The sequence below is a fragment of the Euprymna scolopes genome, chromosome 7 (genome assembly GCF_053919585.1).
Source record: "Euprymna scolopes isolate OS-2025 chromosome 7, ASM5391958v1, whole genome shotgun sequence".
NCBI lineage: Eukaryota > Metazoa > Mollusca > Cephalopoda > Sepiida > Sepiolidae > Euprymna > Euprymna scolopes.
The window spans coordinates 6,405,336-6,418,922 of record NC_136488.1 but is presented as its reverse complement, the minus strand read 5'-3'; positions in this window follow the sequence as shown (position 1 = coordinate 6,418,922).

The following is a 13,587-nucleotide window of genomic DNA, read 5'->3' as shown; positions in this document are numbered from 1 at the left end:
CTGAACTGGATGCCGTATTGAAAGGCATCAATTTGGCTCTCCAGTGGCAGAGCAAGGTGCTGCACATAAAGACAGATTCTGTTTGCGTATACCATTGGGTCTCGGACACGCTAACTGGAAAGGCGCGAGTACGCACCAAAGCAGCAAGCAAGATGCTTATTAGGAGGCAATTAAGCACTCTTAAGGAGCTCGTGAAAGAGTACGGGCTGACAGTGGATGTGACGCTGGTTCCATCAGCACGAAACATTGCTGACCGACTGACACGAGTGCCACAGCGGTGGTTTGAGGCAATGAAAAAGAAAAACGGTCTTGACCCAGTGATAGGCGCGGTCCACACAGACGAGCTGGATGAGAGTCAAATCATGGCTATTCACAAAGATAGTGGACATCCGGGGGTGCGACGCACTACCTACTTTGTCAGGAGAAGATGTCCAACCACGACAAAAGCAACTGCCAGAATGGTCATACAGAAATGCGAGGAATGTCAGTCCATTGACCCAGCGCCAGTCAGGTGGGAAAAGGGAAAGCTGGAAGTTAACGAGAATTGGCAGAGAATTGGAATGGATATCACGCATTATGGCACCTTCCATTTTTTAACTTTAACAGACTGTGGTCCATCGCGTTTCTCCATTTGGAGGAAATTGGCAAGGCAGGACTCGGCAAGCGTGATTCATCAGTTGGAGGCAGTGTTCCTCGAGCGTGGCGTGCCGCATGAACTCTTTTTAGACAATGACACAGCTTTCTGCAGCAATATGTTCCAAGCATTTGCATGTAAATGGGGAGTTCACTTGCGATTCCATTGTGCATACGCTCCAGCTGGGAATGGCATAGCGGAGCGATGTCACCGTACAGTGAAACGAATAGCGGCTAGAATGTGTTGTCCCATACAGGAGGCTGTCTACTGGTATAACATCACACCAAGAGACGACACATCTCCCTCCACTGCGCCTGCCAACAGGATTTATCGATACGAAGTTCGAGTAAAGGAGACCAATCTCGCAACTGCGTCCCCAGGTCCCAAGAACAGCTTTTATCAGGTTGGAGATCGCGTATGGGTCAAAAGACCACAAAATCGATGTACCACGAGGTTCGGCAAGGGTGAGGTGACGAAGGTGATCAGCCCTCAGTCGATTTTGGTGGACGGTGTGCCTCGTCACGTGAAGGATTTGCTCCCTCGCCATTATGTTGTTACATCGGAGGAAGAGGGAGACTCAGACAGTATGATGTCTTCTGAAAAGACAGAGAGTATGATGCAGGACGACGGAGAGGATTTTGAGCCATATAATGTACATACTGAAGAAGCGGAGGAAGGACCACCCGTCTTGCCTTTACGAAGGAGTACCCGACAGAGACGAATACTGCCCCCCTGCCCTGATTGTGAAACACCGCCTATGGAGCAAACTGGTGGCAATAATGGCGATGAGGAGGATGGCAGGGAGGAAGTGCTGTCTCCGGTTCTTCGGAGAAGTACCAGACAGAGACGACTGCCCCCCCTGCCCCGTTTGTGATCATGAGATCAGGGGGGAGTGTAGCAGAAGTAGCAATAACTAAAATGAGGGGAAAAAGAACTTACCTCGGGTACATCTGTTGTGTCACCGTTGGGGGGAAAAGAGAATTCCAAGATGGCGTCCGGGGGTTTTTATTAGCGTTTACCCCATGCAACTCTCGGAAAATCACGTTTCTTTCTCATGTGATTATGCAAATGGATAATTCCCAGCCACTATAAAAGCAGGAGGCTAGAGACGAGTCGGCAGTGTCCTGCAAATTGTGTGTGGGGGTGTTTCTGGCGATTGGAGTGTGTCTTCTTTTACCACGGTTATCACGGACAGGAATTCCCTCTCTTCTGGAGGTGGGCGATATTGACTATTTTGAAGTTGTACTGTTGCTGACAGAACATTTCTTTTTTTTTTGCCTAATACATTTTTGTTTCAACTACCTTCAAAGAAGGCAAGGGGGCAGCCCTCTGCTGGCAAGGTCATGCTCACAGTCTTCTGGGACCAGGACGGAGTAGTGATGACAGATTTCCTGGCAAAGAGTACCACAATTACAATTATATTTATTTCAGTTTTTAATCTTATTTTTATTTCATTGTTTTATTAATTGTGTAAATGTTTTTCTCGTGGAAAGATGTACCGAATCTATCTGGCAAGTTTCATTTGAAATAGAGTATAAATAGATCTGAAAATGCTGGTTTCTTACCCTCCCCTCCTCCCTCCGTCGACACGTTACTACTTATAAAAGAACATGCTTATCTAAGTAGCGAACTATGTCACGTGATAGCTGTTTTCTTTTCAAAAATGAAAACGGCTGCATTTTTATTTCAAACAAAATCAATTTCTACTTGCAGCCGTGAAAGACGTCTCATTAATGCAGTTGAGTTATGAATTTTGTAATATTTCTTTTCTAGATGCAAGTGCTAATATTATATTTATTTCAGTTTTTAATCTTTATTTTTATGTCATTGTTTTATTGTGTAAATGGTTTTCTCGTGGAAAGATGTGCCGAATCTACCTGGCAAGTTCCTTTGGAATATATATTTTATTTTATTTATTTTTTATTTTATTTTATTTATTTATTTATTTTTATCATATCATTGTCTATAAATGTTTATATTTTCCAAGTTGATAACAGATTTTGCAATTGCTTTCATTTTCAATTGGTGAGGGGAGTCTTTCACCTTACCCCCTCTTAAACACACCAAATGGACTTTTATTAAGTACAATACTTAATTTTATTTTTTTTTTTTTTTGTTAATGGAGAGTAGACATTGCATTGTGGATTTGTTATCGGCAGCTCCCGTTACTCTCGCTTCTTTTTATTTGTCACCCAGTCCTCATTTTTAATGAGTGATTTTTCTGACAAAGGGAGAAGAAAAAGCTGTTTTCTAGGTTGGCAGTTTTTTGTGTGAACAGCCGCCAGAGATGTCGGAAATTTTCTGTTTCTATGTCTATCCTTGTAGCCATGTCACTAGTAAGGGTGCTGGAGGTAAACGTTTTATCTAGGCTGACTTTATCCGCCTGATAGTCAGGGACCCGAACCTTGGATTAACCACTAAGGAGGCTGTCTTATCAGCAGGTGCAAAGTACTGGGGCTGCTGTATTGCCATTTGGTGAATGGATTCTGGACCATGCAGTAGCTTCTGGTGGGGCCTCTCGATGCCATAGGAGTGGGTAATTGTAACGGCTTTACCTTTTCATGTGCTACAAAAAAATATATATATATTTCTTCATTTCTATTTCTCTCTTACTTTCCCTCTCTGCCCTGCTTCAGGCATGTCTGTTGACCTAGTCCACAAATCCCAAAACACCATCATCAAAAGTCTCAATAAAAAACACACAATTAAACCCGGATCTCCAACTTCTAACGTAGACCCCCACTACCATGTCTCCTTCTCCAACATCAGGAGTCTACGTTCTAACCTTTCAGAGGTTGAAACTCAATTACAGGAGACTAATCCAGACATATTATTTCTAAATAAAACTGGCATTGGACAGACCATTTCCCTAGATGAGTTCGTAATTAAAAGATAGTCTAACTTAACTTCCAAATCTGACACCCAAGATCGCCATGGGTATGGAATATGTGCCTATATAAAAGATGGCTTTCCATGTGGAAGGGGCATCTCCAGAGAAGACCCTAACTTACCCTACATGTGCTTTTGGGTTGCACTTGCTTACACTACTGCATTTATATTTGTTCTCTATCGCCCCACAATAGCAGAGTTACTATCTTTGAAAGCATATCTGAGAAAATTGGCCACGCCCTATCTGCTTATCCTTCAGCTAATATTCATGTCTGTGGAGACTTCAATGTTCACAATGTGGAATGGTTAACTCACTCAAACAAGACTGATGATGAGGGGAGGTTCTGTCATGATTTATCCATTGCTTATGACCTCACTCAAATTGTTCACGAACCCACCCGTGTTCCCGATACTGACAGCCAGTATGCAAGTCTACTAGACCTCTTTCTCACAACTTGCCCTGAACTGTGTTCAGCTTCTGTTCTGTCTCCACTTGGATCTTCCGCCCACTCAATTGTATCAGTTAAGATAAAAATGAAATGTAATAAGTCCTCAGATGTCCTCTCCATTGTACAGTATATCGATACTCTATGGCAACTGGGATAGCTTCCGCACATGTATATCAGATCTACCTCTGCGTTCCATGTTTTAAAAGGGTGTGTCCTCTATAGTACCAGACCTGACAGAATGGTTAATTGTAGGTATAGACCGTTTCATACCCTCGAAAAAATTCCAACAAAACCCAACAGCCAGCCGTGATTCTCTCCGGAATGTGCTGCTGCCATTGCGCATAGAAATCACTTTTTCCGTTGCTTCCAACGTAATAGATGTACTGAGACTAAAGCCACTTTCAGAACTGCCAGCAACCACTGTAAAAAAGTAATAAAGAATGCAAGAGAGTTATATGCTCAGTCTATCAAGTCCAAAGTAGCGGAGCAGCGGCTTGGTTCCCACCAGTTTTGGCAAATAGCAAACAGAATCCTGAACAGAAGCGTGTGCTGTATCCCAACTCTCATAAATGGACCTGAGGTAATCTCGTAAGCATCAGACAAAGCCAAACTCTTTGCCAAGAACTTTGCAGCTAATTCTAACCTTTGCGACCAAGGCTGCCAAACTCCAATATTTCCTCCTGTATCAGAAAACATGCTATGTGATATACAAATAACTGTACGTGATGTTGCCAAGCTAATCAAAAACCTTGATTCCAGTAAAGCAACCGGCCCTGACGGTATTCCAATTATAGTACTCAAAAGACTTCAACCAGAACTTGCACCCATCCTTATAATATAGATCTCATCAGGATGCCTGTATTTAAGAATTCAGGTGATCGCTCATCTCCCTCACAGTACAGTCCAATAAGTCTCCTGTGCGTCATGAGTAAGTTGCTGGAATCTGTGTTAAATAGAGACGTAATCAACCATCTTAGCAAAAATAACCTTCTTAGTGACACGCAATATGGTTTCCATTCTGCTAGATCTACAGCAGATGTGCTTACCGTTATATCTCATAGGATTAGCGAATCTCTCAACGGAGGCAACCTTTCTAGGGCAATTGCTCTTGACATATCAAAGGCCTTTGATAGAGTATGGCATAAAGGTTTACTTCACAAGATCTCCAGCTACGGTATAGCTGGAAATGTTTTCTCAATTATTAAACCATTTCTCTCTGATAGGTTCATAAGTGTAGTAGTTGATGGGCAGAAATCAAAAGCTCTTAATATTAATGCTGGAGTCCCTCAGGGGTCCATCCTCGGTCCAACTCTCTTCCTGATCTATATTAATGATCTTCCAAATCACATCCTTACATCATTCGTAGACATTTATGCTGATGACACTACTATCTATGGTAGCACATCTAAGACCCTAAATGACCAAATTTTCTCCTCTGATCTTGAACATGTGGTACAATGTGGGAAGAAGTGGCTGTTTACTTTTAATGCATCTAAAACCAAGCTTCTATCTTTACATCATCAACGCTCTGATCCCCATCTGACATCAATTGAAATGAATGGCTCTCGTCTTGGGGAGGCCTCATGTTTTGACAAGCTTCTGGGCTTGACCTTTACTCCTGATCTTAAATGGAACATATACATTAAATCCGTTGCCAAGGCCACTGGAAAAATTGTGTGATCCTTCTATCCATCCAGTAGATATCTCACTGCTTATTTTTTTAATTTTTTTTATTACATTTTCACCCCAAACAGGGCACATTGCCACTTTGGTGTAGGGGGCTACTGTCAGGGGAAACAACTACTGGGATACTATGTAGGGATTTGGGCAGCAAGATGTTGGTTCACGTTGCACTTGAACTTCTGCATGTCAATACAGTTGGGGAAGCAGTGACCTGGAATGGAATTCCAAAGTCTAGTGGTTCTGGGGAAGAAACTACCGGAGTAGAAAGATCTTTTACATCTAGGGATCTCTACAGTGTGGGGGTGGGATTTTGCAGCTTGTCGGGTCTGTCGAGGGTGCTCACGTCGTGGGGATACAAGTGCTTGCAGTTCATCAGAGCATTCACCATTAAAATACTTGTAGAACAGGCAGAGGGATGCAACGTTTCGTCGATGGGACAGAGGCTGAAGCTTAGATGCCAGTTTAGGGCCTATCAGAATTGTGACTCTCTTTTGAACACTGTCAAGGAGCAAGAGACTAGTAGCCGATGCACCAGCCCAAATATGACAGCAATACTCCATACATGGGCGAATGGTTGCCTTATAGAGGTACAGGATACTTTCGGGTGTTAAAAGTTTTCTAGCACGGTAGAGAGAGCCCACCTTCCTTGCAGCGGCCCTGGCAATGCCCTCGATGTAATTGTTCCAACTCATGTTTCCTGTGAACGTTAGGCCAAGGAGCTTGAAAGACGTACTCTCAGATAAAGAGTCGTTGGCCATTGCTATAGGTGGTAGAGAAGGTTTCTTGTAATTATTGAATGAAACCAGTTTAGTCGGCGGCATTGAACGGTACCATCCATTTTTGTCCCCATTCCACTACTGATTGGAGGTCATCCTCTAGTGTTTCTGCTATTACTTTAGATATATGTTCATTTGTTTTCCTGTCGTGCCTGCTATAGAGTGTGGTGTCATCAGTATATATACCCATCTCAGAGGCAATTTTGTCGGGGAGGTCATTTATGCAATTCTCTATCTATATAAGAACCAGGTACGTCCAAGGATGGAGTACTGTTTCCACATCTGGGCAGGAGCTGCGAGAAAAGACTTCTCCTGCCTTGATAGAGTTCAAAATAGACTCCGTAGCCTTGTGGGGGATGTCCTTTTCTCTTCCCTGCAACCGCTTTCCCACAGAAGAGATGTTGCAAGTTTGTCTCTGCTTTATCTTTATTTTCATGGCAGGTGCTGGGCTGAACTCCATTCTATGGTCCCCCCTCGCCAAACTTTCACAAGAAACACCCGTCTAGCAAAAAACACTATCACTAGTTTTGCCACTCTGTATCTGTGCCTAAACCTAAGCGTAGATTGCATGAGCAAAGCTTCTTTCTTAGAACTGCACGCCGTTTTTCTGCTTTCCAGCTGACTAGAATATGGTTGTCTTCAAGTCTAACGTAAACAAGTTTTTGATGAGCCGTTCCATATAAGTTAACAAATTTACCAAATCTCTATTACTAATGGTTTCTATATTGTCCAATTTCTACTGTACACTCTTTAACCCTTATCCTCGAGTGGCTTTTTGGCCTGTATAAGTGGTGATGCCTATGTAAAAAAAAAAAAAAAAAAGGAGCCTATTATGCTTCACTCTTGAGGAAATTAATGGGAAGCTATCAAAATCAAGAGGCGGGGCAAGATAAGCAAAGGTACCCTGCTCCTGCAGGATAACACTCTGGTACACAACTCGCATGTTGCCAGATCAGAAGCACAGGCGTGTGGTTATGAAATCCTCTCCCATCCCCCCTACTCTCCTGACCTTGCACCCTCTGACTTTTATCTCTTCCCAGCCATAAAGTTGTTTTTGAAAGGAAAGCATTTCCCAGATGATGCAGCCTTGATTTCTGAAGTCATGTCGTGGTTGGAGAACCAACCTGGGGTGTTCTACAAAAACGGTCTCCAGAGCTGCATCAAACGATGGGAGAAATGCATAACTCTGGGTGGTTCCTATGTAGAGAAAGACTAATAACTGTGCCAAGTTTCGTTGCTCTACTGCTATGGGAAGTGGGTCAGGGGCATTACTTATTGCACGCCTCTTGTATGACTTTGGTGCCATCACCAAAACGAAACTAAAACGTAAAGTGCTTCAGCATGAATCGTTATCGTTTGAGCTAATCAGTTGGATATAAAATAGTTTTAAATGAACTAACGTTAACGTATACATATATAATCATGCGCGCAAGAGAACTTTAAGCTGACTTACGCCTGACAAGTTCTAATTTCTTTAAATGTTAGCACACATTTTTAGCGGCTAAAATCCGTAAAAACAGTACACAAAAAATGTAATTATTTGAAAAAAAAATGGAGACAGACATACAATGAGTTTTATAAATTAAAAATGAGATTATATCATGTAAGTGCAATCTACTCTTAATCGTACATCTGGGGATTTGCAAATCAAACTTCGGGTTAGTGGTAGACTAGAGTAAGTTATTTTTTACAACTTTTTAGGGATTCCCCCCCACACACACACACACATCTAGCAGTTAAGCAATAAGCAGGCATTTTTTATCCATTTTATTTATTTATTATTATTATTTATTTATTTATTTATTTATTTATTTATTTTGGAAATTGAAATGTAGAAATAAAAAAAATATAAGGAAAACGCAAGGGAGATAATTTGTGTATTATTAGTGGTAGACTAGAGTAAGTTATTTTTTACAACTTTTTAGGGATTAACCCCCCCCCCCCACACACACACACACACATCTAGCAGTTAAACAATAAGCAGGCATTTTTTATTCATTTTATTTATTTACTTTTTTTTTTTTTTTTTTTTTTTTGGTTTGGAAATTGAAATACAGAAATAAAAAATAAGGAAAACGCAAGGGAGATAATTTGTGTATTTTGATTTTAAAATGTTGATAGTTTATATATTACTTCCCTTGATTGGGTAAGACAAAACATACAATATCAATCCCTACAGCAAAAAGCAACTAAAATAAATAAATAAAAATTCGTGCATTTAGTAGCAACGGGAAAATAAAATTAAAAAAAAAGAAAGTAATAAAAAAGGAAATTAAATCCATATGAATTATTACTTTTATTATTGGAATCCTTTTGAGATGAGTAATTTATTTATTATAAATAAACAAATAAATTAATAAATAAACAAATAAATAAATAAACAAATAAATAAGCAAATAAACAAACAAATAAATTAACGAATAAATAAATAAACAAATAGATAAACAAACAAATAAATAAATAAACAAATAAATAAATAAACAAATAAATAAACAAACAAATAAATAAATAAACAAATAGACAAACAAACAAATAAATAAACAAATAAATCAACAAATAAATAAACAAACAAATAAATAAACAAACAAATAAATAAACAAACAAATAAATAAATAAATATTTATAATCAAATAAATAAATAAATGGTATGCATTATTCTGCTTACGATCTAACCTTGAATGTTATTCTCACAATGATTCTGCCGATGTAAGAAAAGGAATTTAAGTTTGGAGTGAAACTCTTTTGGACATTGACGGTTTCAATCCTCCAAGCGGTCGATACTGTGGGAGCCTTTTCTAGTCTCACACAAAAACATGCGTTCACATCTCGAGCCATATTACTTGTCACATACATACACGCACACAAACATACACGCTCACGTCCACACAAGTACATATATTCACGTTCGCGTACATGCACTCATATTCACGTGTATACACACACATACGCTAACGCGCACATGTACGCACAGATAGACGACGTCACTTCCCTTTCAAAGGAAATCCACACATGCGCAAAAGACCGGAAACAATTATAAAAGCAAGAGGCAAGCTGTTTCCAGCTCTTTTCTTTGTATGGGTATGAGCTAACAGACAGTACGTACACTTTATACGCTTTCTCTCTCCATGAACTGGATTGACATTCTCACTCTTTCTCTCTCTATCTACTACTTGTGCCAGAGAACACCACCGCGTAGCTGACGGCTAACATGGCGCACAGTTTAACTGATGTCACCCCTCTATCTTTTTCTTTGTCTACACGATTGACTGCCATTCCCATTTTTCCACTACATCACTCACTTCTCTTCCCACGCGCGAACAAACGATAGTGACATGAACGTGAGATGAACACACATTTCCTTTTTCCTTCTATACTACCAATCCCGCAACAAACTAGTCCAGCACCTTACAGATGCTAAACTTCTGACCGACCAACAATATGGATTTAGACAAGCACGGCAGACATCCTCACTGTAATCTCTGAACGCATATACCATTCACTGGACAAAGCGGGAGAGGGCAGAGCGGTAGCTCTAGATATATCTAAGGCTTTTGACAGGGTATGGCATGAGGGTCTCCTCAGGAAGATTAGATCTTACGGTATCACTGGTAGAATACTTAACATAATTAAATCCTTCTGAGATAAGAGAAAAATCCAGGTTGTCCTCGACGGTCGTACATCTAAACAATATGATATAAATGCGGGAGTGCCCCAAGGATCTATCCTTGGACCTCTGCTGTTCCTGATATTCATAAATGACCTCCCCGACAAGATTGCCTCTGAGATGGGTATATATGCTGATGACACCACACTCTATAGCAGGCACGACAGGAAAACAAACGAACATATATCTAAAGTAATGGCAGAAACACTAGAGGATGACCTCCAATCAGTAGTGGAATGGGGACAAAAATGGATGGTAACGTTCAATGCCACAAAGACAAAACTGGTTTCATTCAATAATTACAAGAAACCTTCTCTACCACCTATAGCAATGGCCAACGACTCTTTATCTGAGAGTACGTCTTTCAAGCTCCTTGGCCTAACGTTCACAGGAAACATGAGTTGGAACAATTACATCGAGGGCATTGCCAGGGCCGCTGCAAGGAAGGTGGGCTCTCTCTACCGTGCTAGAAAACTTTTAACACCCGAAAGTATCCTGTACCTCTATAAGGCCACTATTCGCCCATGTATGGAGTATTGCTATCATATTTGGGCCGGTGCATCGGCTACTAGTCTCTCGCTCCTTGACAGGGTTCAAAAGAGAGTCGCAAATCTGATAGGCCCTAAACTGGCATCTAAACTTCAGCCTCTGTCCCATCGTCGAAACGTTGCATCCCTCTGCCTGTTCTACAAGTATTATAATGGTGAATGCTCTGAAGAACTGCAAGCACTTGTGCCCCCACGACGTGAACACCCTCGACAGACCCGACAAGCTGCAAAATCCCACCCCCACACTGTAGAGATCCCTAGATGTAAAAGATCTTTCTACTCCAGTAGTTTCTTCCCCAGAACTGCTAGACTTTGGAATTCCATTCCAGGTCACTGCTTCCCCAACTGTACTGACATGCAGAAGTTCAAGTGCAATGTGAACCAACATCTCGCTGCCCTAATCCCTACATAGTAACCCAGTAGATGTTTCCCCTGATAGTAGCCCCCTACACCAAAGTGGCAATGTGCCTTGTTTGGGGTGAAAATGTAATAAAAAAATAAAAAAAAAAAAAAAAAAAAAACGATGGTTACACCCGTGCGGACATGAACACGTGTTATATCTAAAACATTAATTCTTTCAACAGTAAATAAACGACACGTTTATCTATTCCAGCAATTGAGTCTTTGTTTCCTTCATTCCATTCGTTTCATTATTTTTTCTTTTGTAACAGGATTAGGATTCATATATACTAGTTCTCTACAGGAAGAATACTAAAAGCACTATTTACTTAAAACATCTAACAGATCATTGCTGATGGAACGAGATCAAACTAACCCCACGGATTATATGAAGAATATACAGAGAGTATCATATCTGTATTTGTAAAAAAAATTGAAACAGACAGACAGAGTTTTAAAAATTATAAATGAAATGAAATTATGTAATGTAAGCGCAATCCACCCTGGGGACATACAAAGCAGACTTCGGGTTATTGGTAGAATAAGTTACTTCTTACAACTTTTACGCCCCCCTCCACATCCCCACCATCTAGTAGTTAAGGAATAAGCGGAAATTTTTTACTTTTGTAAAAGAGCTTTAAAAATTGAAATGGGAAAATTAAAAATTAGGGGAAAACGCAAGGGAGATAATTTGTGTATTTTGATAAAAAAAAAATGATGATTTATATATTACTTCCCTTGACAGGGTAAAACAAAACATTAAAAAAAAATTAATTCCTGCTGCAAAAAGCAACAAAATTAAAATAAATAAATAAAAATAACTGAGTAAAATAAATAAATAAATAAAATAAAATAAAAATTCGCACATCAAGCAGCAACAAGAAAAACAAATAAAATAAAAAAAATGAAAAGAAAATATATAAAAAAATTAAATTCGTGCATCAAGTTTTAGAAAAAGAATGATAAATTTTCATAGATTATTCGAACTACCGATCCAATCTTAGGTGTTATTCTCACAGTGGTTCTGCCGATGTAAGCTCCGATCTTCAGGTGAATCTTGCCAAACTCAGGTATCTTTATGCCGAAAATATGAATCTGTATGGAATTTGGAAAGAAATTCTTCATATAATCCATTAAGAACATCTACAGAATAAAAAATGGCAAAATCAATTTTTAATAGCTACGATAATAAAACCTATCGCAAAAATCGTAACATTTTATCTTCTTAGTTAAAAACGGTTTAATTTACGTGAGTTTGAGGATATGACATTTTCGTTCCGTGACGTGCTAAGTAACGATTTTTCTGTTTTTGTTTATATTTTGTTTGTATATATTTTGTTTTTTGTTTTTTGTTTGTTTGTTTGTTTGTTGTTGTTGTTGTTGTTGTTGTTGTTGTTGTTGTTGTTGTTTTGTTGTTGTTGTTGTTGTTGTTTGTTTGTTTGTTTGTTTGTTTGTTTGTTTGTTTGTTTTTTCAGGTTGAACTATGGATTTGCTCTAAAATGTTGTTTTGAACTTTCATGTAATAATTCGTTTGTGTTAGAATATTTGATTTCGATTATTAATGACGTCCATGGAAATGAAAAAAGTATAATTTGTTATTAATGCTAGAAACTTTGTTAATTTTGTTAAAGGGGTGTTGTACTTTTCTTTAATGACATTTCCAATTCCTGTGCAACTATCATCGCATTAGCAGCATTTTCATAAAAAGTTCAATTCCTCGAGCAGTGTTGCTTTAATTCTCGTCAGATAAAATGATAAATTTTTGGACCAACAGGAGTTATTTCCCTGGCATCAGTGCTGTAAGCGCCCTCAGTTATATATCCTGTCTAGAATTAATATCGTCCATGAAGCAGGAAGTTTTTTTTTTTACATTTTTTTGTTTATTGGTGGATTTGTTTTTTGTTTGTTCGTTCTTTCATAAACTATACGGCAATGTCCGGGACTAACAGCTATTCTGGAGATAATTGTCCAGGTACAGTGTTCGTGTATTTATTTTTGTTATTATTATTAATTTTTTTTTAATTAATTTGTTTAATTTTCGTAAACTGATTCAGCAATCACCTTAAAAGGTCAAAAGTTACATCGGACAAAGCGTTGTTAAAGTAACATTTTAGATGAGAATTGTGGTTAGAATAATACGAATTATCAATCCCTATTTTACAAATTCCGAAACATGATACACAAATAATCTCGATTTTTTTTGTTTTTGTTTTTGTTTTATTCTACTTTGGTCAAGATCAAAGTGTAGTATCTGTTCTTCAGATGCTGCACTTCCATTTCTTGTTCTCTTTCGGTGGAGGATCAGTCCTTCACGACTGAGACAATTTTTTTTTTTTTTTTTGTACCTTTTCTCCACGTTAAAAAACGACCCTGGTGTCTAACACTGTCCCGTGGAGAGACATTGTAAATAGGTACTTTTGTGTTTTTTGTGTTTTTTGTGTTTTTTGTTTTGTTATTTATTTATTTTATTTTTTTCATGACTTTATGTAAGTAACATCTAAACTATCAATGTATTTATTTTTTTACACCAAGAACAGTGCAAGGG